The sequence below is a fragment of the Cimex lectularius genome, unplaced genomic scaffold, assembly GCF_000648675.2.
Source record: "Cimex lectularius strain Harlan isolate CLEC.00 unplaced genomic scaffold, Clec_2.1 scaffold24, whole genome shotgun sequence".
In the NCBI taxonomy this organism is placed as follows: domain Eukaryota; kingdom Metazoa; phylum Arthropoda; class Insecta; order Hemiptera; family Cimicidae; genus Cimex; species Cimex lectularius.
The window spans coordinates 2,136,586-2,163,726 of NW_019392666.1; the positions used below are offsets into that span (position 1 = coordinate 2,136,586).

Here is a 27,141-nt window from a genome sequence, read left to right on the forward strand (position 1 = left end):
TGTTGAACTCTTCCGTAGATCGTCCGAAAAAATTTCATAATTGAATATGAAAAAACAAATGTTTACACTCTATGATCAATAATTGTTATTATCAATAATTATTCAGAAATCGTGAGATGCGGTCTGGTGTGAAACTCGCATCGGCTATCAACCAGAGAACTTTTTTGCTGAAATGCAGACAACACAAGGCCCTGAAGATGATCCCTATAAAGATTGAAACGTTGACACGATAAAGAAAATGTTTTTCTGAAACCTACATCACACCAGACCGCATCTCACTATTTCTGAATAATTATCGATTAACGGTCACTAATCACAACACATTGTTATTATCGATGTTATCGTTTTTTACTTTCTCCGCTGTAATTTTATAATTTCCTAATGTTGGCTGCTATTTTATTTTATTTATTAAATTAACCACATCGATGGAAAATAATTTATCTATTATTGCTTTTAGTATTTTTGATATTTTAATTGTTATTTTTATATGCTATTTGTACATTATCAACGATTTATAAACATCGACATACGTACCTGATAACGAAATTGTAAACTAACTCAGACAATATTGAGAATTCGACTGTATATGGCTAAATGTTTTTTCGCATTAGGCCCTGAAGATGTTTACAAATTAAACGAAACTTGGCATGAAGTTGTGAGTTTCAGTGTTTCTGTGACCCAATTCCAGACAAATCTGCACAATGTCGCTCCAACTCTGGGCCCGTTGCACCAACTTCGTTTAACCTTGGTTCAGTACTGAACAAAGTTCAACACAAATATCGGCGTTTTTCAATCTCTATTGATCCGAGATCAAGTGATGAACGTCGATCAATTCTGAACGGTCGTCGAGCTAGGGTTAAACAGGGTTCAGAGCTGAACAACGTTCATTTGATAATATAACCTGCGCGTTGTTTAACCGTATATTGAGATAGATCGAAATGGACGCATTTTTACCTAGTAAGAGGAATTAACAGATGATGAAGATTTCCTTGAGTTAGTAGCTCTACATATAAACAAAGAAAGGGTTTTTAGAACCAGACAGGAACATTTTCACGAATGGGATAACGATGAATTCTTCAATAGATTCAGAATGACAAAGAGTGCAGTGAACTTCGTGTTACAGAAAATATCTTATCATCATCGTACTGGCTTTGGAAACCAGTTAACTGGGTACCCAGTATATCCATTAATACTTTGTCCTGACTGTCGTCAGCTGGAAGTGGTGGCCCACCTCCAGTTTTTTTTAATATTGGCACTTTTTTCGGAAAGTTTTTTTTTCCTCTTTTCTTAATATTTTCGTACTTTCCTTTTAAAACGGCACTGCTTCTCGCAGTAACCCCATGAGAGTTATACTCCACTGTAATCTGTTGCCAACAGTCTGTCTTTTGTTTGGCACTTACGGCGTCTGTCTTTTTGTTTTCCACAATGAGGACATATTTCCGAACTAGGTCTAACAAAATATTCTCCTCAGTTTTTGTGAAATTCGCCGCCCGTTTTTTGTCCGACATATTTTGAAATAATAAATGAAATAACACAAACAACGAAACAAACAATGGATATAGATAAAAACTATAATCTAAAACTAATTGAAAGACTCTAAAAACTACTTAAACTGAATAAAATACAATAAAAAAAACTAATTAAAGACTATAAAAACTATAAACTTACAACCTAGTGGTTCAATAAACAATGAAATAGCTAAAAATAAAATACAAAATAAAAGCAACAAAATTAAAGTGGTTAAACAAATAAAGAATATAGATTGAAAAAATAAAAAACAGTAAAAAAACAATGAAATCAACACAAAAAGTCTAGGGAAAGCGGTACAGCAAACAATGCGAACAATGAAAAACTACGACGTACAAAACCGTACAAAAAGGCTGTAATCAGTTGTACCAACGACTGGTTGAACAGCGATCAGCTGAACGCGGTCCCTTGCACATGGTGCAACGCTCCCATCTCTGAACTTCGTTCAAATTGTGAACGACGTTACAGTGAACCCGGCTTGAACCGTGACTGTTGCAACGGGGCCTTAACAGAACATAAAACAGAACGTACGGTGTAGACTTCTCATAAGAATATTTGACATCGCATCGATACTCTCAATATAAAACGAACGCTCTTCTACACTACAACCAATCTGCACGAAGGGAATCGAACTGTGAGGTTCAACCAAACTCTCAAAACTCCAAAGAGTCCATCATCTTCAGATGAAAATTCTTTGAACCATTGCCTACTTTATATCCAATCTCTCAATCTAACATCCAAATCCCATTTATTCTCGAATCCGTAAAAAGTCTATATAGACACTTCCATGAAACCCTAGATCTTCATATTAACACCTTATTCCATCACCTTTCACTCATAACCCTGACGATACTCTTAGACTTCTAAAGTTCAAAGGCCCCCCCTAGTGTTGAATATGATTACTCTTGTGATACGAGTGAAAATATTGGAAATTACTCCACTCAACTAATAATAATAATAATAACAATTTTAAAAAACTTGTATGCGATCATAAGAAAAAATACTATTTATAGTATTGATGAATTGCATATCGATTTTAAAATTTGAAACGTAATTTTGCATATTTAATCGACTAATTAATTTGTGTTATTATTAAAGAAAAATATTCGGAAATCGTGAGATGCGTTCTAGTGTGATGTAGGTTTCAGAAAAACATTTTCTTTATCATGTCAACGTTTCGATCTTTATTGAGATCATCTTCAGGGTATGGCATTTACAAACATTATTTAAATTTAACAAATACTTGTAGGATGTGGAAAAAAGTGAATTTATACAATGCAAAAAATATTTTTTATATTCAATCAAAGTATTTCTACTCACTAAAAGTGTTTGTTTTCTGCATATCTCACGATTTCCGAATAATCATCGACTAACGGTCACTAATCATCACACATTAAAGAAAAATTGCCAATTAATGAAATAAAACTTGTTGAAAAAAGCGGCTTAGGAATGAGTGTTAAAAAAGAAAAAATAGACCAGGAATCGCAAATGCACAGAAAATTCCCATATATTTTAATTCGGAAAACTCTTTCCCGATTCAAAATATCGACCATAATAGATTTCTTCCCAATTTCAATTATTTAGTACAACAATCTTTGTATTTCGCAATGAACTCTGTGAAGACCATTGGTCATACCACTACACGACTTTAATTGATTTAAACTAATAGTAAGCTAGATTTCAAATGATGGACCAACAGATCTTGACAAATTTTATAAGAAACATTATTTTTTCTGGTCTTTGCCGTCAAATTAGTCATCTTGTCAGATGATTACAAACTTGCAATAAATTTTAAACTAAATTTCAAATATTTGTCCAGAAGTCTTTGATAAATGTATCTGCTATTAATTACTATTCATTTTAAAAATATTTTATATTTCTTGTTAAAATTTTGAAATACATATTTTTTTCTTTCCTTGAATTGTGCTTTACAAACTACTCCCCAACTAGTGAAGAATGTGGAACCCAAAATCTTTTAATTTGAATTTGTGTATTAACACTATGCACCTGTCTGATGCTGATACTTTTATACATAGTAGTATAAAAATGACCGGAACGCGGCTTTCAGTGACTTCTTTCAAGGTATAATCGTGAAGAAATTGAGATAGGGAAATACTTTTAAATAGAAAAACCCTTTCTTATTAACTATTCTTTGTCCAATTGTTTTATTCATTGATATTAAGGAAGAAATGGACAGACTTGACATCAATAAGTTGCTCAGTTTTGTCGTCGACTGCTTCTCAATTCACGTTTTCGTTTGAGGTTTGAATCGTTTCTGAATACCCTTTGAAAGTAATTGTCATCACATACATGTTGAAACCCTCTGTAATCCACTTAATAGATGTTGTTTTTATAACGAACCGGGAAAGGTTTTGCCTCGATTTGTTAACGATAAGCAAGTGGGAAATTGAGGTCTCACCTAATGTAAACAATCAAATCCCATTATTTGATCAGCTATCAACATGGAAGTAACTTTGTGTAAGATGAGCCGAAAACAAAGTAATGGAGCTCTCATGTTCAAAATAAAACAAGTGGCGTACAAGAATGACCCGGGAGGAATAAGATTAGGGGCGAGGCAGTAATCGGATAACCGAAGGGTCCGAGCTCGTTAGGGGGTCAAAACCCTGGATTATTTAGTTAACTCGACGCACCGCCTGCGGCTAGGATCCTTGATGGGAATTTAAGAAAAGAAAAACACGCTTTACCCAGACCCACAGGATAACAATTTGAGAGAGGTTTAATAGAAAATTAAACGGGAGTTCAACTTTCGAAAACTTTTTTAAAACTATATTTCCACAGTAATTACGACTTTTATTATTCTATAGGAAAAAAGAAATAAAATTCTGTTAAAAAAGTAAATCATATTTTTAAAAAATGTTAATCTGAAGATGAAACTTAAGGACAAATGCACCCAAATTAAGTAAACTGTAATCAAACAGCCTTGGTCACGTATACGTTAATAGATAAACAAGTAAAATGCTTAGGGTTACACTTCCTGGGATCCTCATACAAGACTCAGGCGACAAGAAGTAAATAGACAATTTGGACAACTTCGTAGACTTGTAGGATTCAAATCACACATGTCGGTAAAGGACAGGCTAACTCTGTACAAGAAATTATTTTGACCTATTCGGACATACAGTGACCCACAGATTCGTTCACAGCTGAATGCAAATTGGGTTATATCATTATTTACTTTACAAAAAATTGTAAGACATCAAATAAACATAGTTTTTATAATAATTTTGTTTATCTTAACACAAAAAACACCCAAAAAATTAAATTGTTCCTTTATCATGATTATTAAAATAATATAAAAGAAATTACCGTGTGCGAACGATAATATGATTGTGTCATAGAAAGTCCTTTAATATTTTGTATTTCCTCCTTCGGCTTTCAAAACTGCATCAGTCCTTCTGGGCATACGTCTCACGAGATTTCTATACTGTTCTGGGTCAATTCCCAATTCAACTTGTGTTTTTTCCCAAAGTTGATCGAAGTTTGAAGCGTCTCCTGCATCATCGGCTAAAGATTTTTTATATTTCCCCATGAGTGCTCAATTGGATTAAGGTTAGGTGACTGTGGTGGCCATTCCATGACATTAAAACCACGATCAGCAAGCCACTTGGTCAGCAATGGTTTCTTCACTTTTCCCGTCGCTGTTAATCCGGCCTCACGTAAACATCTCCGTTTGTTTCAGCACTGACATCCATATTATCATTATCACGCGGCCTACGCTGAATTTGGACAACATTGTCAACCTGTCCTGATCGAATGGAGCGTAGATACAACGCCTTTTGGCCTCGGAAAATTTTGTTTTATGACCACTCCTCTTCTTTTTAAAACAACTATCGTAAATTCCCGAAGATCTTTTAAGTTTTGTTATTACCCCAATAATAGCAATTTATATTTTTTTGAAATTTCACGATAAGGAAGTCCCTCTTGTAGAGATTTTATTATTTGATCTTTCAAAAATGTTGAAAATGGCTTCATACTGTAATTAAACGGAATAGATCATAACCATTAAGGAAAGGATATATTTTCAATATGTAAGAAAAATAACTAAATTGTTGAAATAAACTAAATTGAACAAATTTGAGACGAATTATTGAATGGGTTTTGCGAAATTTGCAATGAAGTAACTCGAGCCACAAAACTGTTCACACGAAGACTCGTAATAAACTGGCTCAATTCAAAGGTATAAACATAAATAAAGTTTATTAGGGTGAATGTTTGTTTACCAACAGTTCAACGAACTCAATCCTATTGCTGTTGTCTGGATTAAAAAATAAGGGTTTTGCTAATTGGAGATAATAGAAAATTGTTTACTGATGTGAACGAATCGAATCTTTGAGTCACTGTATAAATGGACTTCACTAGGGACCAAACGCTGGCCTAACTGCGTACAGGGGAGATGGGTTATAGTATCCCATATTAACCAAGGTTAGAAATGGTGTCGGAGAGTATTCGCTTTGGGAACGATCTCACTAAGCACATCAATTGAGGCCAACATGCGCGATCAAAGTTCGCAATAGATAGGTGGCATGTTCACTGGGTCAAGATTGGTCGGACATGGTTTGTAGTCTCCGACCAGATTTCTGTAAATAAAATGTAAATTGGAATACAACCTAACCACATACAAAGTTGTAGAAGCTATTTCTTCTACATCAACGGGATAGGAAAACTAGGCCGGTGACGCCATGCTTGCCCAATCTTGAGCAATCTATTGGCCCAGTGTGTGAAGCACATGACCAGCGTGGCATCGTGCCCACCACGGTGACCAACGCATTGGCCTGTCAAGGTGGATAGTGTAACATCCAGCAAATCCAAGTAGTCATAAGTATCCTCCAAACTGAGTGCCACGGGTGGCTGGCTTTTCATAAGAATTGTCCTCCGGGGGGAGTACTGTTCGCAGTTTTGGTGGTTTTTACGTGATTTTATATGGTTAATAAAAATATTTTTGTACAATTCATGTACATGATATAAATAAGCATTATTATTACATTAAAAAAATGTCATTCTTAGTTATTGCACATTCCAAATTACTCAGCATGTTAGGTTGGTTACTAATTTACCTAAAATTATAGAAAAAAATTAATATTACTATATGATATATTTTATTACCAAAAAACAACGTATAATTTTTTTATAGGATATACAAATCTAATTAACACTAAAGTGGACTCATGCCATAATGGCGAAAACGTTCTGTTAATAAAGAAAAATGGGGGGCGACGGTTGCCCTAACGGTTTAGGCGTTGACATGGCGTTCATCCCTGTAAGGTAGTCCCGGGTTCGAATCCAGCGGCCCTGCATTCGAACCCGATATACTTACAAATGGGCTATTTTTCAAAAACACCGGCACCCNCATCCGTTATCATTACCGTATAAGCAATTTTGATGCAGCGTAAAAAAACTAAATCTAACTCTCGTGTTTATTTAAAAAATATAATATAATATAAATATATATATTGATAAAATTGTAGGATATATACCAAAAATTTTTAATATCATTTAAAAAATATATATAAATAGAGATAAAATTTTGTTTATTGTTTGAAAATTTAAAATATTTAATTCAAATTTGAAGTAATTTTAAAACTAATTTTCCTTTAAGGTAAGGGATGGCTCAGAAGCCAACCAAACGGCCCATCTTCATTATTATTTAAAACTTTTTTAAAACTTATTAAATGACACCGATACTAAGGTTAATAATTTTGTACTCCTTGGTTCGGTGTTAATTAAAGGCTTCTGTAAAATTATTTATTATTCATTAATTAGTTTATCTTAAAGTAAAACTCGATATAGGAAACTGTCACGAAAGTTGCTAATTAAGGCAACGATCTCTTCGGCTGCCGGAATGAAATATTGTCGTTCCTCGGCCGAAAGAATCCCCACTTTTGCCAAGGGTCTCGCCCACCCGCCAAGTTTTATACAAAGGGAGCAATCTAACTTGATGTATGAGTTGCTATCATCATCATCATCACGCGGAGAGCAAATATTGACTTCGCGCGCTGGTCGGGATTATAAACTTTCTTCCCCCCTCGACTCGCGATCGTCTGGCACGGTTCGCACCCACACAATTGAAAAAAAATGGGGGGTTAAGGATGGAAACACAAACTCAAACGAAGTTATTCCGTTATGGAGCTTTATAAAAGAGGATTAAATCAGTGAAAACAGTGATAAGCGGCCAGAAGATTTGTTATTCTTAAAGGAAAACCTGACGAAACAAGCAGTATTGATAACCCGCCGCCTAAGCCGGTTGCGTTTGTAAATCTTGTTAGAAAACTCCTTTCGCTAAGTACACCGACAACGGAACTTTAATTGTTATTTCAATATTTTAAACAAATAAATTTTTCGTTATAAACCAAATCTCATACAAAGTGAATAAATCCAAGACACCCGTTGAAATTCTTATCAATCAGTTTGCTGGTAAGTTCCTAGTTTATAAAAAAGGCATTTTTCCGCCAAATGTTTTTTCACTTTGTTTGACTAATATTTATGATCTGAAATCACACGAGGAAATTTTTCCCAAATTTTTTTCACTTTCATCTGTTTTTGGTCTGAGAACATCAGCCGAAAATAATCTCAAACCTACAAATTTAGGGGAAAAGGACTACTTCCAATCTATACATTGATAACAAATAATTCTGTTTATAGCAGTTTTATATACATATAAATATAATACATATAAAACATAAGAAATATATAAAACTTAGTACTGATAAACATGACTTGAATACAACCTGGAAGTGAATTCTTAATTGAGAGTATGTTCCTTCAAAATCTAAATTTAATCCATTTACGTTTTAGTGGTCAATTGACCAAGTTACTTCTTTCAATTAATTATTCTTTCTATGTAAGGTCATGGTTGAGATTAAAAAAAGACAGTGTCACGAGCGGGATTCGAACCCATAACTATCGGCTAAATACGCCGCTACTCTACCGCTTGAGCTATGTGACTTAGATCCTCTCGGACACCAACTCTCCACCTCAACCTACAACCGTTCGAGTTTTCCCCTCTTTTTACCATTTTTAAATGTCATGTAATCAGGATTCCATTCTCAGCGACTTATGAAGTGTCCACGGGGAGCTGTTAGTGAAGTTTACTTTGTTTTACTTATTAAATCCATTATATTTAAAAATATCTATTAAAACAAATCTATATAAGGTAGTTACACAGAAAGAATAATCTAAATTTAATGTTTTAAATTCCGTCTCCACCCCTTCATTGTGTTTACGTATCAAGTGTGGCGTTACGTATATATGAAATGGTGAAAACTACATTGTATTGATTAAGAAGATGTTTGGCGCTCCAAATAATACACCAAATTATTCCTTATACTTTGAATTAGGGTTTCCTGTTTGTGAATACATTGAAGAATCGTCTGAATTATATCCGAAGGGTTTTGGGACTAAAATAACATCTTTTTACATATCTCTTTGCACGAGAAATAATTATTTTTAAGAGTTGAAAATTAGTGAATTCACAATTCGGTTGGTGGATTTTTTTAAGTAGCAGGCATTAGAATGTTTTCATAAAGAGGATTGTTCAAGTAACGTACGAAGCCCTACATAAAATTTGGCATTCAAGGGATTGGATTTCAATCTTGGAGACAACTATTTGGATAAAAAAATAACTGCAGTCAATAAAAATGTGCTTTCCTGCAATAGGTCAAGTAATATATTTAAATTCTCACCCTTTGTTGGAGGAGAGAAATTACTTGCCTTTTCTATTACTCACATTANATTTCGTTTTGTAGCAATTTTCCCAAACATAAATAACAATATATTGATTTGGTTTAATAAATTTTAGTTGACATTCTTTGAATACATTCTGGTTTTAAACGGAAGAATTTGATTGATTTTGAGCGGAAATATTTTAAATGCACTAAAATACAGAAACAATTTTATGTTAAATTTTTAATTTATATATTAATTACATTTATATCACAAATATGTAGGAGTCAACTGGCAGACGACTAGTTCACGTTTTTGTTATTACTGTTTTATTAATTGTAAAAACTGTAATATTTTGTTGTTTTTCTAATATATTTATTATCGTATTACGTATATCATAAATATACAATAAAAGTAAAGAAAAAGTAAAATATAATAATATAATAAATATACATAAAAAGATATGCAATATTTTATTTGTAATTTGTTGAAGTCGTGAGGATCTGTAAAGAATGAGGTTGTTTAAGAAAACATGTTTTTTATTTTTTTACCCACGTTTCGACCTTTATTCGGGTCCTCTTAAGTGCATAAATTGTGGTGCCATATTGGTTTTCCACACAAGATTAGCACCACACTTTTTGCCCCGAAGATGACCCCAATATAGGGCGAAATGTCGGCAAAAAAAATGAAAATGGTATTTTTCTATACTACTCATTCTTGACCTCTTCTCTTTCTCATTCTTTCAAACCATTATATAGGAAGTCATTCTGTCTATCTGTGCGCGTTGCTAGGCTAATAAAATTTTCACGAGAAAGAAAATAAGACAAAAATCAGCTTTTGATCTTATAAAATTAATTGTTTTGGCTATATGTAAGTATAGGTCTATTTTAACAAACGATAACAAATTTAATCAACCAAGATAAATTGAAGTTCATTTAAAGGATATATTTTTAGAAACAGTGTCTATTTTAAAGTAAAGATGTCCAAGAAATTTATACTTGGTTGTATGTCCACATTTAATGTGAAACATGAAAGTAACTATTTTTCTCACATCATCTACAAAAAGCAATCTATTTTAAAATCAAGATCGAATAAAAATGTTGGAAAAAAATTTCTTTTATCATTTTTTTCATAACTTAACTTCCTAGCCTTTTTAATAAATTGTAATGAAATATTCTTTGTTAGGTTTAATCCCACGAATTATTGTTCTAAAATTAGATTATTCTTTATGTTGAAGTTAAAAAGAAAATTTAAATATTTAATTTAAAACGTTTATTATAACTAAATTGAAATATTTAACTTATGTAATTATCAACAGAGAATTTTTCCCTCGCAAGAATCACGAACCTGTCAAAACATGCTAGAAATATGATGACTTTACATTACCTTAATAGATATCGATCTTTATAGCCTGCCGATTCTCGATGTTTTTCCACGGTAAAAGCATTCCTGTGTAGTTGTTAATTTTTAAAGTTTTTTTTTTTAACTTCATTTGTTTACATCTACAACTGTATATGTATTATATACAAAAAGCAGATTGGATTTCACTTTCTGTGTGTGACATTATTGGCGTTAAACAGAAAGCCGGTCTTGATTAGTCATTCGAGACGTCTTGGATCCATTTTCTCATCAGACATCAGTAATTAGAGTAATTATCGGGAATGAAGTGATCGTATTATTAACTTATGTGTTCTTGTAATTTACTGTGTAAACGTCTGTAATATGTTTTGATGGATGAAAAAAAGTGTCGACATGTGATGATCTTTGTGAAGTCGTGAGAAGTGACGTAAAGTCCTAAATAAGAACAGGGTCGTTGTATAAGTACATGCTAGAACAAGACTCACGGTAGAGTTTAAGATTATGTTTTGGCACTTTGAGTAGGAAAACTTTCTTTTTCAAAGATTGCTCCATTTTCAATTCTTGACGTGTGGTTTTGAAGCTTGTGTAGAAGAGGGATGACTTGTTAATATGGCGGCGTCATCTGCGTACAGCGGTTATTGAAATCTGATTAGTGGGGATGCCAGAAGTTAAAATTCTGTACAAAATTTTATTAGGTTTCGTGGTCCGCTTGACCAAATAAATTCTTTTCAATTAATTAAAGTTTTGGTTGAGATATAAAGTCCCGCTTGTGACACTGACTTTTTTATCTCAACCAAAACCTTAATTAATTGAAAAAAATTCTGTGCAACATACAATTGTATATTAACCCCTGTGTACACATACAAGCAATTCTTTCATCTCAGAAGTCTGTGATCCTTGGTTTTCAACGAAAAATCTTTCCTTCAGGTATAGTTGTATAATCGAATGATAGGCTGGGATATAAATAGTTTTGATTTTAAAATAGGCTCTCAAGTCTTGTCGAAAAGCTGAGAAGTATCTAAAAACACTCCATTCGAGTCCGGTTTCTGCTGGAGATATGAAGTAATTTAATCTGTAACTCCGTGAGTTGATGGCCAAATGGTGACTTGGAAAGAAGTAATTATTTTGTAAATTAATTTTTAACAGTTTAGAAGGAAAGGAAACAAATGTGTCGGTAAGTTAATGGGAAGCTTAAATATTTTGAGGCTTTCGGTTAATTTTTTTTTTTTTGTAATTTTATAATGATGGAAAATTTCCCTGATATAGGAAAGCGTGTTGTTCTCAATATTACATTAAATAAAGAAGTCATAAAAACGATAGCTTTTTATCAAAGCTGATATCAAATCATGACCAGATGATTTTTATTAATATGCTGTCGTACTTTAAACTATAGAAAACATTAATTTATTCAAACCTATATAATGAAATTTGGAAAGGCGATATTACTGTACAACAATTTGGATAAATTTAATATTTTTCATAATACAAAGATTTTATACATAAAATTGAATCTGGACCTTGAAAAATGTGCATCCTTTAATATTAGCAAATGTGTAAAAAAAAGAATCAAACAAATTGAAATTTACAAAAATATTAAAGTAATTTATTTAATTTATTTCTATCTGTACAAAATATACATTGAGCAAACAGTTAAACAGGGTGTCTTTTTTACATGGCTCGGCTGAATTTCTCTTGAATCAATGATGCTACGTAAAAACAAAAAATACGTTGTTTAATAGTTTTTACTCTAGTTTTTAGTCTAATTTTTACCTTTTTTTGGAGAAAAATTATACGGGCTCAGCTCAAGTTCAAAATTTTAAATATGTTCCCACACATCCTGACACATAATTTTAAAGGATTTTTTACGATGAAAACAACGGTGCCATCAGATTAAATTGGTTAAAAAATGGCAAAGTTATGGCAAAAAGTTTGAAAAAACAAAACAAAAAGAAACCAGTAATTTGGTTGGCTACTTATTACCCACATTTCTTGTTAGAACTGCTTGCCTTGCGTTAAGATGTAAAGATTTGCTATTTTTGACCACTCTTCACCGGTGCCCAGAGCGATTAAGTCACGGGAGATGGATTGACAAGCTTCTCTGCCCTTTGCCGCCGTTCTTCAACTGAGGTTGCTGAGTTATGATAGGCATAGACAGTGTTTTTTAAATGGACCCACTGAAAATAGTGCAGTTAAATCGGGCTATGAGGTATGCACCTACCCTGGAAGTAACGATTCAACTAACGACTCCCGTGCAAAGAATTGTGTGGTCATCCATCAAAATTTGGAGAACCATTCTTTGTCGTTCTTGCGTAGGAACATCACCTAATAACCTTCCTCAAAAAGTTGAGGAACTGAGCACCATTTATTTTATTTTTGTAGAAATAAGGCTTAATTAATTTATTTCAGAGAAGTCCACATCAAACGTTGATACTGTGAAACACCTGATAATGACAGGTGTACTAAATTTTGGATTTTCCTCTGCCCACGTTAGAAATTTTTAATGTTTTAGTATGTCCTTAGAGATTCACTTGGTTTCATGGTAGGATGCACGGAAGAAAGTTTTCTTTAGCCTCCCAATTCAACATTAGTGCAAGGGACGTTAGACGCCTTAACTAATCAGAGTCCCCAAGTCCCAGAACAAGATGAGAGCTGCTTAAAATTGTAAGGTCGGAGTACATCTCTAATTTTGTTTTTTGAACAACCTAAAAACGTTCCAACAGTTCGGAGAGAGGAATCTGATTTTCGCGAATATCCAGTAAAATATTCAGCTCCTCGTCGAAATTACACTGCCTCACACTTCGTGATGGAACAGCAGCTGATCCGTATCTCCTCATATTGCAAGCAACACGAATAAAGGTTTTATAGTTTATTCTGGGGAGATCGGGAAATTTCTAGCAGTACAATTTGACTGCACGACCCGCAGTACCGCTGCTGTCAATGCTGTCAATAAAACCGTCGTACATATCAACTCGCTGTTGATCGGGAAAATGTGCCCTTCGGTTCGTTTCGAATGGAATAGGCACTACTACAAAATTTACTTCCGCTAATTAAGATTGTTCTCGTAATGCGAGTTTGGCAAACAATGACAGAATGTAAACAATAAATGCAATTAATGTTTACTTTAGTGAAGAAGGAAATTATTGGCATTAACAACGAAACAGATGAAATGCGTTTTTTCAAACCTTTTGCCATTACTTTGTCATTTTTTGATCAATTTAAAATCTTTTCGATGTAAAACATCATGTAAAATGATATGTCAGGATGTATAGGGTCGTATTTGAAATTTTGAAGTTGAAACCTTCACAAAAATTTGAAAACTATAATCAATTATATACTGTACCGAACTCTTTACAACAAATTGAAAATTCATTTGTCTTTAGTAAAGTATGGACATTTCACCCTTCTTTTAGCGTTCAGGAATTGTTTTCAGATATGAAAAAACTAAAGAATCATTATGGAAATAAAATATGCCTACATGCTTAATTAATTATCCTAAATTACGAAAATATGTTGAAAATATATTGTAAATCCATTATATTTCATGGTCCGATTGACCAAATAACTTCTTTCAATTAACTAATATTTTTATGTATGTAAGGTGTTGGTTGAAATGAAAATTTATGTCACGAGCGAGATTCGAACCACGAACCCAGCCGAAGGTCATGGCTTCGCGTTGTAGGTTTGTAAAGGTTGTAAAGTTGAAGTGGGCCAAATAGGATATTTCATAAACTTCCATTTTTTTTTCTGAACAACATTTTGAACTTAAAACAAGGCAACCTGTCCCGAGTAAATATCAGAAACTTTTTAACAATTATCCCACATACTCCTTATACAGGGTGGTTAATATTTTTTAATTTCAGATTTTTACCTTTTTTTGGAAAAATATTGTACAGGGTACCTCAGACCCAATTAACTTCAAAATTTCAGATACGACCCTATACATCCTGAAACATCATTTTATAGGATTTTTGGGCGGCCAAAGGAGCCGCTGGAATGCCCCACGACGTTTCCCAACCTATACGCCCAGCGGACCTAAAACAACTAATTTCAAACTCAGTAAAAAAAGAATGGGAAACCCGCTGGGCTCGAAGAAATAGAATTAACCCTGCCAAACTGTGGCAGGTTAAGAAAGAAGTCGGTCCCTGGTCCACGGAGAACGGTTCGAAAAGGGAAAAGGCCATACTGACAAGACTACGCATAGGTCATACGAGAATAACACACGGGCACCTTCTGGCCGGAAAGCGACCGCGTAGGTGCCCGTTATGTAAGGATAGAATAACGGTCGAGCACCTCTTCAAGTGCAGAAAGCTTGATGTCTATAGACAATATTTTGGCATATCATCGGACCTGTGCGTAGTCTTGGGGCACGGCAGCGGGCACAGATCGCTGTTCCGGTACCTCAGGGCTACAGGGATTTTTAAATGTATATAGCTTTATGTGTTTGTGTTTTGTCTCTGTTTGACTTTATGTTAATTTATTGGAATGAATGTAATTTATTAGCATGAAAGGAAGGGGTGATTAAACCCCGCCCCGAGGAATATCGAGTACTCTGGGGTGAGTGTGTGACGTCTGGAGAGTAAAAGTAAGTTATTAGCGAGAGTGGAGAGGGTTCAACCCCGCCCCGAGGAATATCGAGTACTCTGGGGGAGTGAAAGTGACCAGACCTCTATGTTTCTATCGAGTGTTGTGTTTGTGTTAATTTATCGGAATGAATGTAATTTATTAGCGTGAAAGGAAGGGGTTGTTTATAACCCCGCCCCGAGGAATATCAAGTACTCTGGGGTGAGTATATGACGTCTGGAGAGTAAAAGTAATTTATTAGCGTGAAAGGAAGGGGTTGCTTTCCCCGCCCCGAGGAATATCGAGTACTCTGGGGGAATGAGTGTGACCAGACATTTATGTTTGTGGTGATGTATATATATGTATTGTATGTTTTGTTTTTATTCTGTATTTGACAACCTGAGGTACAAACGAGAGACTAGCATTCTAGAATATCAACGTAGTATATATCTGAAATCAGAGAGTCAGTAACCAGATCGAGATGCTCAAATGGCTGCAGTGTAAAACAAAATATGCGCGAAAGAAAAGAAAAAGATGGAAAACACGTAGAGGGCCGGCGATGACCTCAGCTGTTTGTTGGCCCATAAACTTCCCACTTATTATTTATAGGATTTTTTACGCTGGAAACAATGGTGCAATCGGATTTCAAATTGGTCAAAAAATGACAAAGTCATGACAAAAAGAAATCGGCAGCGTAATTTCGATGAGGTGCTGTTTACTCTACATTCGCGAAAATGCGAATTCCTCTTTCCGAAATGTTGGAAGGGTTTTATTTTTTTCAAAATAATAAATTAGAGATGTACTCCTGAATTACAATATTAAATCGTTGTCAGTTTTTAATCAATGTAAAATCTTTTCGTAGTAAAAAATCCTATAAAATGATGTGTCAAGATGTATAGGGTCGTATTTGAAATTTTGAAGTTGAACTGGGCCCGAGGTATCCTGTATAATTTTTCTCCCAAAAAGATCAAAATTTTATACCAGACTAAAAAATATTAAACAGGGTACCTCAGACCCAATTAACTTCAAAATTTCAGACACGACCCTATACATCCTGAAAAATCATTTTATGTGATGTTTTACGCTGAAAACAATGCTGCAAACGGATTTTAAATTGGTCAAAAAATGACAAAGTTATTGCAAAAAGAAACCGGCAGCGTACTTTCGATGAGGTGCTGAATACTTTACTCTATGTTCGCGAAAATCCGAATTCCTCTCTCCGAAATGTTGGAAGGGTTTTATTTTTTTCAAAATAATAAATTAGAGATGTACTCCTGTATTGCAATTTTCAATCGTTGTCAGTTTTTGATCAATTTAAAATATTTTCGGCGTAAAAAATCCTACAAAATGATGTGTCAAGATGTCGTATTTGAAATTTTTAAGTTGAACTGGGCCTGAGGTATCCTGCATAATTTTTCTCCCAAAAAGATCAAAATTTTATACCAGACTAAAAAATATTAAACACGATTTTTTTTATAGCGTCATTAGTGCAAGAGAAATTCAGCCGGGCCATCAAAAAAGGACACCCTGCATACAACTGTGACATATCTGTCAGACTAGGAGTCAGTGGTGTGAGAAACCGACCAGTGCTGGAACTCTCTTTTGTTTAATTGGAATAAAAAATTCAAAAACATTGTTTACAGTTAAATTCTGATAGGCCCACGTATCGTGTATTTTCCATATGAATCGTTGAGCCGAAATCATCGTATCGACAAAAGCGGCAACGTTGATTTGTAGCCTTGTTAATCATCTAACCGAGTTTCCATTGGAAATGACAGATAAAACTCATGCATCATTTTATGTATATGTTGTTTTCGATAATTTAATCGATACACGCACGAAGGGCGAAAAGTCGTACAATCGAGCAAAATTACGCTACACAATGATTGTTAAGTTATGCTTTATTGAGTACAATAAAAAAAAATTAATGTGAGAACATGGAGTCTCATTTTTTTAAGTTCCAACTACTTGAAATTGTTTTTCTTGGGGATTGAATTTATGATAAGCTTTACGGTGAAAATTAAGGAACATGTAGAGGGAAAACGTCGGGCGAAGTATCAGCTAACGAGTTGTTCGGAGTTTAAAAGAGTAAGTTTTCCTTTTTGCTCGTGGGCGGGGAGGGCGACAGTCTCCATCTCCAATTTCCAAGCGCTCCAACTTCTTTAACCACACCTCGATATCACCCTCCTTGTTAATTAAAATCTCCTTTTAACTTGTAGTGCCCCTTTTGGATAATAGCATGGAATCAAGTTTAAACAAACCGGGGGGAAACTTGTGTATGATCAAGCTAACATTTTGCCTACCTTCGAAATATTCAAATTTTTCAAGCCAACTATTTGTCCACCTTAGATATATTTAAATTTTTTTATTTAACTTTTACTATAAATAATTATTCATAAATCGTGAGATGCGGTCTGGTGCAAATGTAGGTTTCAGAAAAACGTTTTCTTTATCGTGCCAACGTTTCGATCTTTATTGAGATCATCTTCAGGGCTCAAAGTGTTTGTTTTCTGTGTAATTGTGCCATTCTTGCGTGTCGTGTTGAGAGTGCCCACCACACATTTTTACTATAGAAAGGAAAGTTTAAAAAATACAGTTAAAAAAAATCTTTTATTTAACTAAAACGTAAAAATCTTCCACACTCAACAAAAAGATGCAAGTTTAATTAATTAATGCCCTAATTAATTAAAACCAAAATTAAACAGATCAATTTAGCTCTTTTTGTTTTAAACAAATGATAATCAACATAAATTAATTAACATAATTAAAAAAAACCTTTTATTACATTAAAGATTTCACGAAAATTTAAAAAATTCTAAGATTTCTTTGTTGGAATTGTTGTCTGGTTGGTTTTATGTATAAAAAAATGAACCTGGGGAAAAACCGAAATGTACCACGGATTGGCATAAGGCTTCTGAAATAACATAAGGAAAGGACCAGATCATCGGAAACGGTCAAACTCCGATTTGTTAGTAAAGGATATGTATCGATGTCTTAGGTTTCTCCAGATTGGGTCGCCTTGTTTCTGTCTCTGTCTTGCCCTTCTTTAGTCTAGTAGTTAAGAGTGGTCGGTACAGAAACCTAAATTTTTTCTTAATTCCTGCCCGCTGATAGAGAGGAGATCCTTCTGATTTTGAGAGATTTATAATTCTCTTAAATTTCCTCTTATCTGTTGATTTTTGTCCATTGCTTGAGTTTCTCTTTCTCAACCCATTTTTTCAGTTCCAACTTAGCCACACTCCAGTGCTCCTAGTTATGGTTCTGGTCATGAATGAGAGGGCTGCCCTTTTTGTTAGTTGGTCAGCCGGTTCATTTCCTTCTGTACTTTCATGTTCAGGAACCCATATTAAAGTCATCTTGTTGTGTATTCCTAAAGCCATTAGGCAATTTAGAACAAGTTTAAAGCTAAAGCATACGCAGTTAGTGCTGCCTGACTGTCCGAGGGTATGTAAAACTGTGCAGCTTTCTTATTTTTCTTATCAACCCCCTATTCTCAGAGTGGTATCACGTGAGCCTTAGCTTGGGAAATGTTGGGATTAGTCCTCGGATTTGGTAGGGTTCAGTTCGCCCCTTTTACCCCTACACCCACTTCTCGTTCCATCATTGATCCATCGGTGTACCGCATTAAGAACCATTTATAAGTGTCTGCCAAAGATGAATTTTTCTCTTATTTAGCCAGGTACCGTTATAGCCATCTCATTTATTTTCGTTCTCTACAAAATTTTCTGTGGCTTTACCTTAGAAAAATGGTTTATTGTCTTTTATCTCAGGAGTCCACTCCGAAAAACATCATTTTGTACAAAAATCTGTAAGGGTGGAAGATCCATCGCTGCAGTGGCAGGTATTCATTACCCCCTGATAACAGATATAACTTTTTTTTCTTTTTGGGGGTTTACGCTGGCATATTACCCATGAAGTTTTCTATTTTCATTTTTCTGTCGAGCGGGATCGGTCGACCAGGACCAGGTCCCCGCTGCGACCGCCCCCACTCATTCAGCTCCATCATCTTCTCATCTTCTAAAATTTCATGGTTGAAAATAATCAAAAAGAAACGTTTATCGACTTTAGAATTCCATTGATTATGTTGAAGCTGATGGATTGTTGCTTATTAGAACAGATTCTAAATTTATTGGTTTGGAAATGTTTGGGACTTTGCTCAGATTTTTTAGCAGTTTGTCTCTTTCATTTTCGTATTCTGGACTTTCAAAAATTATGTGGGAAGGATTTGAAGGGCAATCGCAAGTGGGACAGTTCGGAGACGTTGCCAAACCGATTCTCTTCTTGTAACTACCCCATAGGCCATGATTTGTCTCCAGTCTAAAAATAGTAGAATAGAACTCCTTTGACATTCCTTCTGGGCTATCGCCTTCCGAAAACCATGGTTTTTTCTTGAGCTCAGGAAACAGAGACCTGTAATAATTGCCAACATTTGATGCGTTGTATTTTTCTTGCCACAGATTTCTACAAAACTTTTCCAAAAAGTTTTTCCCGTCATCTTTAGGAATTTTATGACCTGATGTTGCAGCCTCCTTTGCAAGTGCGTCCACCGTTTCATTTTGCCATAAGCCTGCATGCCCTTTCACCCAACACAATGCCACCCTTTTTCCCATGATTTTTGTCTCAAGCATTTTCCTAAAGATTTGGGCAAAAATATAGTTTCTCCATTTATATTCTGGGGTAATGTTATTTATCCTTTCTTCAATGCTTCGACAGTCTGTGAGGATGCAAAATTTAGAATCACCCTATTTTCGTATGTAATCGACAGCGCTATCTATCGCAATTAGTTCTGCTGTATAAACAGACATTGAAATTGGAAGCGAATGTTGTTCCTTGTATTGATGTTTAGGGTCAAAAAGGGCATAACTTGTTTTGCCATCGATGGAAGAGCCGTCAGTAAATACGATATAACTTAGACACGCTAGCCTTCGTAGACTTTGAAGCTCTCTTTGAGTCTCCTTGATCGGTTTTTTGGCCACCATACGAGAACTCCGCATGTGGCCTTGGGTCTGACCGTTGTGTTGCATTACTGTATACGCCATGCTGGGGTTGATTCCCCTGTTTCTGTCACATAATCTCATGCCAATGCTTAGTTGGGTCTTGGCTTTACGCAGAATGTTGCCAATGTGGTTTTTCCATTTGAATTTTTCATCAAGGCCCAAGGAATTTCGAGCCCTACATAAACATCTCAGTATTTTATTATCATTTTCACAATTACTAACATTTTCAAAATGTATATCAGTTATTCAATAACTTAAGTTTTCTATGAAAGAAAATTACACTATTAAGAGGTTTTATTTATTTCTTCCTTTGCTATCAGTTTTCACTACCTGGTACTTATTATTTTGAGGGTTTTATTAGCATTAAGGTACTACTGTAATCTGTACATATAAAGTTAGGGTGTTTTTATTTTTAATATTATTTGGATATATATTTTTGTAATAAAGAAAATAAACACTTGATTCCACTTGAATGCATGATTAAACTCCTCATGTTTACGGTATTGAACAGTTCTATTTTTGCCAAAACAAGAATTTTCTTATGCTCTAATATGAGTGCTCTAATATACAGCATGTATATTTATGAATTGATGAAATATGAAGGTATATGTGGTTACAACTTCCATTTTCTTTTTACCCAAAACCTAGTCCATTAGTGCCTATGCATTAGGATCTGAATATAGAAAAAAAAGAAACGAAGAAAATATAATGAAACAAAGGTTAAAAGAATTATTGGATAAATATATTGAAAAAAATATGTCCTTTTTCGTTTTAAGTTTAAAATGTACGTATCAAAAAAGTAATTAGCCATCATTGTAATTTAGTTGTTCCCGCATGAAGGTATTTTCATCAGGGGATGGAAAGCGTTCAATTTAATTGTTATTAGCTCTTTCCAATTATATCATTCTGATTTAGCGTCATAAAGGGCAAATCATCAAAAAATATATCTACAAAGATTTTCCTTTCTCGCGGTCCAATTTTCCATAATTAAAGGTCTCAGGGGGAAAATCGCGGAGTGAATAGACGGAGGCGAGTTCCATCCCTTTAATGAAAAGCTAACTCAAGGTTCCACTTTGTCGCAAGGCTAATGAGTTTTTGAAAGTGAGTACACAGAAATTAGTATGCGTTCTGACGCGCGAGCTTTCCCAAACAATTGCCCGGGGACCATTTGCATTTAGGACCAATTTAACGACACTTCCGTTTTTGACCGGCTTTTTCAACAAACCAAATTCCACCCCCGTTCATTTTTTTAAATTGAAACCGGCAATATTGCCCTTAAGCAAGCCCTATGTCGATACTAGCCCATCATTCCACCAAAATGTATTATTCGGTGTACTTCCAAATTAAAAATTATTTACAGACTTTTTTTCTCTTGATATCTTGTTAATGATAAATAAATATCGGTTTTCTGTTGTTTTATCTGTAAATGTTTTCCCAGGCGGCCCATCAAGGTTGTTGAGAAATTTCACGCACCGCAGGTTTCTAATTAACCGTTTTTCTTCTTTTATTTGTTATCGACCTTCAGATTTTTATTAGTCTATATAACCTTCTCAATGATATTTTCTCGATTGAGTTTTTTTGCCAGTGAGTTTTTTTTTTTAATGGACTTCGAAGTAGTATGTATTATGTACTGCGGTTATCATTCGTTAAGCCGGCGGTTTCCAATTTGTTATGACCAAAATTAATTATTCCGTTTTACCAGAGCCAACCCAGGTGTCAGACTCGATTGAAAGCCTGGCCCATAATGCGAATCCTCTCGAAAAGACTTGTTTCTTCTGAAGGTAGAATGAGATGATATCCACAATGCGATAGCATTGTTGAACTGTGCAATGGTGACGCTTAGCTCCATATAGTTAAGGATTATATTAAATGATTCAAGGATTGGGTAATTTTTTTTTACAAAGGCGTTTTTGAACCAGTTTACCAAGAATTGGCAGTATTTAGGAATTCGGAAGGTGATGTGGTTAGTTGAGTTTAGGTATTGGTTAAACCGTGTAAAATTTCCATGGCGTCGGGAAGTGAGTTGTACGCAGAGTTGCATTTTAAAGGATATTTTCTAAGAATGGAAGAAGAAATGAGGTCAAATCCTGGAGCTATCTTGAGCTTTTTAATTACGTACTTTACATCAGAAGGAGCAAAAGGTGTAGAAGAGGACTAAAAATACGATGCTAAAGAAATTACATAACAAAGGACTAGTTTTTCTTCCTCATATTTTTAGTTCATTGTTTTTTCACGGTCACTTTCCCTCTTACTGGAAAGAATCCAAGGTCGTATATATAAAGAAACCTGGAAACTCACAGCAAATTCTACTAGTTATAGAACTGTAAGCCTTTTCAGCACAATTAGCAAAATACTTGAAAAAATATTACTGACTTGTACAAACCGTCAGCTCTTCTCCAACAACATAATTTCTGAGAGCCAACATGGGTTTCTTCCGGGACTAAGCACAGCAATTCAATTATCCAGAGTAGAAGATTACATGACACTAAATTTTAATTTAAAAAAACAAACACACGGGGCTGGTTTTGCTAGACATGGAGAAGCCATTTGATACGGTTTGGCACAAAGGTATTTTCTATAGCTTTATAAAAGACAAATTCCCAAGCGATATTGTCAGAGTAATACTACTATCTACAAAATAGAACATTCAGGTTAACCTCCAATGAAATTGTCTCATCACCATATAAGATTGCTGCTGGAGTCCCACAAGGTTGGGTTCTAGGGCCAACCTTGTTCAATATATTTATGAATGCACTCTCTAGGCTAGACTGTGAAATAGCTATGTACGCTGATGAGATAGCAATATACTGTTCATCGTGGAGGGTAATTGCTATTACTAACAAATTGAACCGGAACCTCCATAGGATGTTAGGTTTTGCTACAGATGGAAACTCAGGTTAAACACAACAAAAACTGAGGCAATGCTATTCACAAAACGACATCCTATACATTGGGAATTTATAAGAATCGGTGACTCAAATGCCCCTAGGCGCAATACCTTGGTTTACACCTCGATAGCAAACCTAACTTTGGTATGAACTTATCCTATCACACAATAAAAAGGTTGATGAAAGGAAGTGTGCTATCAAGACTCTGTTCCCATTAATGTGTAGAGTATCAGGGAAGAGCCTTCAAAATAAACTAATTATATATAAAATCATAGTTAGACCCATGCTGTTATACGCCTGTCAGGTATGGAGCTACACAACTAACACCAATACAAATTGCCTACAAACAATTCAAAATAAATTTTTAAGGTTAATAACATACTATAAAAAAAGTGCTCGTATAAGCCATGTGCATATAATTTTAAAAATCTCGTACATTAAGGATGATTTCAAAAGGTTAATTAGCTCCTTTTTTGAACATAGCGCAGAGAGTACAAATATGACAGAAATGAATGTAAGAAACTATAACCTCAATAAAAATTGGAAACACAGAAGGATCAAACACATTTTAGTATGACTGCTTTATGTATTTATTCCCTGTGTTATTTACTAAATGATTTATTAATTAAACTATTTAATTTATTTATTTGCCAAAGAAATGAGTAAATATTTGATTAGATATTGTTCAAGTCTAGTCAATGATTTTAATTTATAATAATTACTAATTATTTATTAACTTGCTTATTTATTAATTTATTTATGATATTAGTTATTATTAAAGTAAATGTGTTGTTATTAAACTTATCTATTGCACATGTCTAGTCAAAGAATTTATAATTATTCAGAAATCGTGAGATGCGGTCTGGTGTGATGTAGGTTTCAGAAAAACCTTTTCTTTATCATAACAACGTTTCGATCTTTATTGAGATCATCTTCAGGGCCTGGGATTTTCAAACCTTGTTTACATTTAACGAATAAATTTAGGATGTGGAAAAGTGATTTTATACAATGCAAAGTATATTTTTTATATACAATCAAAGTATTTCTACTCACTCAAAGTGTTTGCCTTCTGTGTAATTGTGCCAATCACCACACATAATTTATAATATCTGAATAACTATCGATTAACGGTCACTAATCTCTACACATATGTATTTATTAGTAAATTGCTTATTTATTAATATAAATGGTTATCTCTTGAATAAATGTGTGTAGTTTTTTTAATTTACAATAATTTGTACGTATAATTTATTAAATCTTACTGCAAGCGGATTTTATAATAATTTTTCACCACTGTTTTTTATTTCTTTAGGCCAAATTAGCAAACATTGTAAATATATTTAAGTCCTCTGACACAAGGATGAATAATGCCCTTGACATTTCCCCTTTTATTCACTATTTTTACAAAATGTATGTAAAATTATGTATTAAATAAATTCCAAAAAGAAAAGAAAAACAAAGATAGCGGAATGTGGAGTTCTTGTTATAAAAACTGTTTTAAAATTTGTTATTACTTATTTGAAGTCGTTTACGATCAGCCTGCCACATATTATCTGTGATAGATCTTTATGAATTGTTTCACGATTTCCTCAACAAGTGCTCAAAATGATGACCAGTTTTCTTGGTGGTTTTTATTGCAAACTTTTTATGAAAAAATAAAATCTTGCTTTTTAGGGCTCTCAAAGTACAGAATTACGTTCAAGTAGAGAAAGTGATGAGAGGTTATACACTATTGAAACCTTTATTTAAGGTTATCATTTTAAGTTATTGTGTACCTAAATCCGTAATAGATATCTTCGGGCGCCTAAATAAAAACTTCTACAATCACTTCTTTATTGAGAGTTTTCCACTGAAAAGATTTTCGGGGTTGTTCTCTGCCTCACCTCTTCAGATACCTAATTATATTCAGTTTTATATTTCAAAGCACAGTTAGAAAGCTTTGTTTTCTACTTATCTACCAGTATTAGATTAATTGAATAAGAAAAATTATAATTTGGAATGTAGTTTTTTCTTTCTACATGATCATTTTTTGAAGGAAATTTTCCGAATCTATTTTTGATATCTCTTCACTTTTTCAAAGCAAATTTTGATGACTTTGCGATAAACAATTGTTAGCTTTAAAAATGTATTAGGGACAGAACAAAATTTAAATACAGAAAAACAAAACAGAAACCAAACACAAAACGCTTCGCACATTGTTAAACACTATTTTATATTTTCAATATATTTCAGAAGATTAAAGAAGTCTTTCATCATACACTGACAGGCAAAAATTCCACCCAATTGTCTTTTTTGATTTTTTCGATAAAAGACAATTTTACAATTAATTTGTTTAATTGGTCTTACCAATAAATATTTGTTTTGCTATGTTTTAAGTTGTTAATATCAATTAGAGGTAAACACACTTAATGCTTAATCCAAAACAAGGATAAAGGATTTTTCAATGTTTACTTCTTTTCTTTTATTTATTTAAAATGTTTTATCAGTCTCATTTGAATTCTGAAGCAATAAACTTTTTAATTTGTATCTTTGTTTTCTTAATTTCAATTTTTAAACTTAAAAATGCTATTGATTGCTGAGGATGATGCGCGTGGTGTGGCACTAATGGACGTTCCATCATGTATGCGGCTATTGACATTGGAGTTCCCTAGACGCGAGACGCCGTTAGACATTTTCGAGAAACTGGTTCCTACCATAGAAGGCCCAGTTCTGGACGCCCTAGGATAACAGAACCACCAGATGACCGTATTTTGACTATGAGAATTTTGCGAAACCGGCACCTTTATTGTTGTGCAAACTATTAGAGCTCCAGGAAGTTGAAGATTTCCAAATTTCTGAACGCACGGCCCGAAGAAGATGAAATCAGTATGCACTGGCGTGTCGCCCCAGAATTGACCAGAACACACAGAGTTGCATGGCTCGCAGTTGCTCGATAACACAGCCTTTAGACGATTGGTCTGTTGTACATTTTACTGATGAATGTAGATTTGCTCTAAATCTCTAGTGTGAAAGAGTGTGGAGAAGGCAAGATGAAAGGTTTTTCCCAAATTTTTCCCAGAGCCAACCTTTTCAACGAAGCTCAGTGATGCTGTGGGCGGGAATTTCAATGGAGAGTCGCACAGAATTGGTTATTGTCGTGGAGGGTCTTTGACGGCCAATCGCTATGTGGATTAAATTTTGGAACATCATGCGTTGCCTATCCTCGATGAAATCAGCGACAATCCTACTCTAATGCACGATGATGACCGGCCACATGTCGCTCGCTATTACAAACGTACCTTCAACAGTATAACATCAGGATCTTAACCTGGCCAGACTTGAACCTCGTCGTACATTTATGGGATAACCTCAAAAGGCGAATAAGAGACGTCCATCACTTCCTGATACCCTCCATGGTCTTGAAAGGACCCTTCGTTAAGAATGGGCTAACCTCCAGCAAAGAGACATTTCCGAGAAAGTATGCCTAGGCGTCTTCGAGATATAATTAAGTCAAGAGGAGGAAATACGCAAAAATTAAAAATCTAGCACAAAATTAAAACAAATTTTATCTGTCTGTCTTTTTGTTTTTCTTAGCAATTTACATTTTTTTAACTTTTTAAGACAAAGACTCAATTATTAAACTTAACAAACGTGAAACAAGTGGGCGGAATATTTTTCTGTCAGTGTATTTAGCAAGTTACTTATTAAATATATAAAAACCAATTTATCAATACATTTTCCCAAATACAAAGTTAAAATAAAGTGCATATTGTTTTGTTTCTAATTACAGATTCATAATATCATATTCTTTTAACTCATACAAATCATGTTATAATACAAGCGGGTGGAATTTTTTCCCTGTCAGTGTATGTTTTTTGAAAGGTAATTTCATTAGTTGGCTTCCGAAAGACATGTGGTTTTATATTACACGATAATTTGTTTGCCCGACGCGTTCTCATGTTGTAACATAACGTTAAAGATGTTTCGCGTTCAACGCCAATTGACCTTAATCTTATTAGTGGGCGAGGAATTTGTTTAGAAAACGGATAAAAAGAGGCCATAAATCACCGACGCGGGCAAATAGACCGAAAGCTTCGAAATTGCAAGCCGTGGAAAATTATTGTATAAACGGAGGACCATCCCCAGAGGGC

General features: G+C 34.2%; 1 protein-coding gene across 6 annotated transcripts in view; it reads left to right on the plus strand.

Moving 5' to 3' along the window:
• The window catches only part of LOC106660864 (neuropeptide-like 1), a 319,417-nt gene that overhangs the window by 44,341 nt on the left and 247,935 nt on the right, over positions 1–27,141 (plus strand). The window contains exon 1 of one of the 6 annotated variants that reach the window (XM_024225135.1): positions 7,822–7,959. The exons of the other annotated variants lie outside the window; for them this stretch is intronic. The gene's annotated coding sequence lies outside the window, so the exon portion shown is untranslated. Of the gene's footprint in view, positions 1–7,821; positions 7,960–27,141 lie in introns of those variants that run through there. 6 annotated transcript variants of the gene reach the window in all.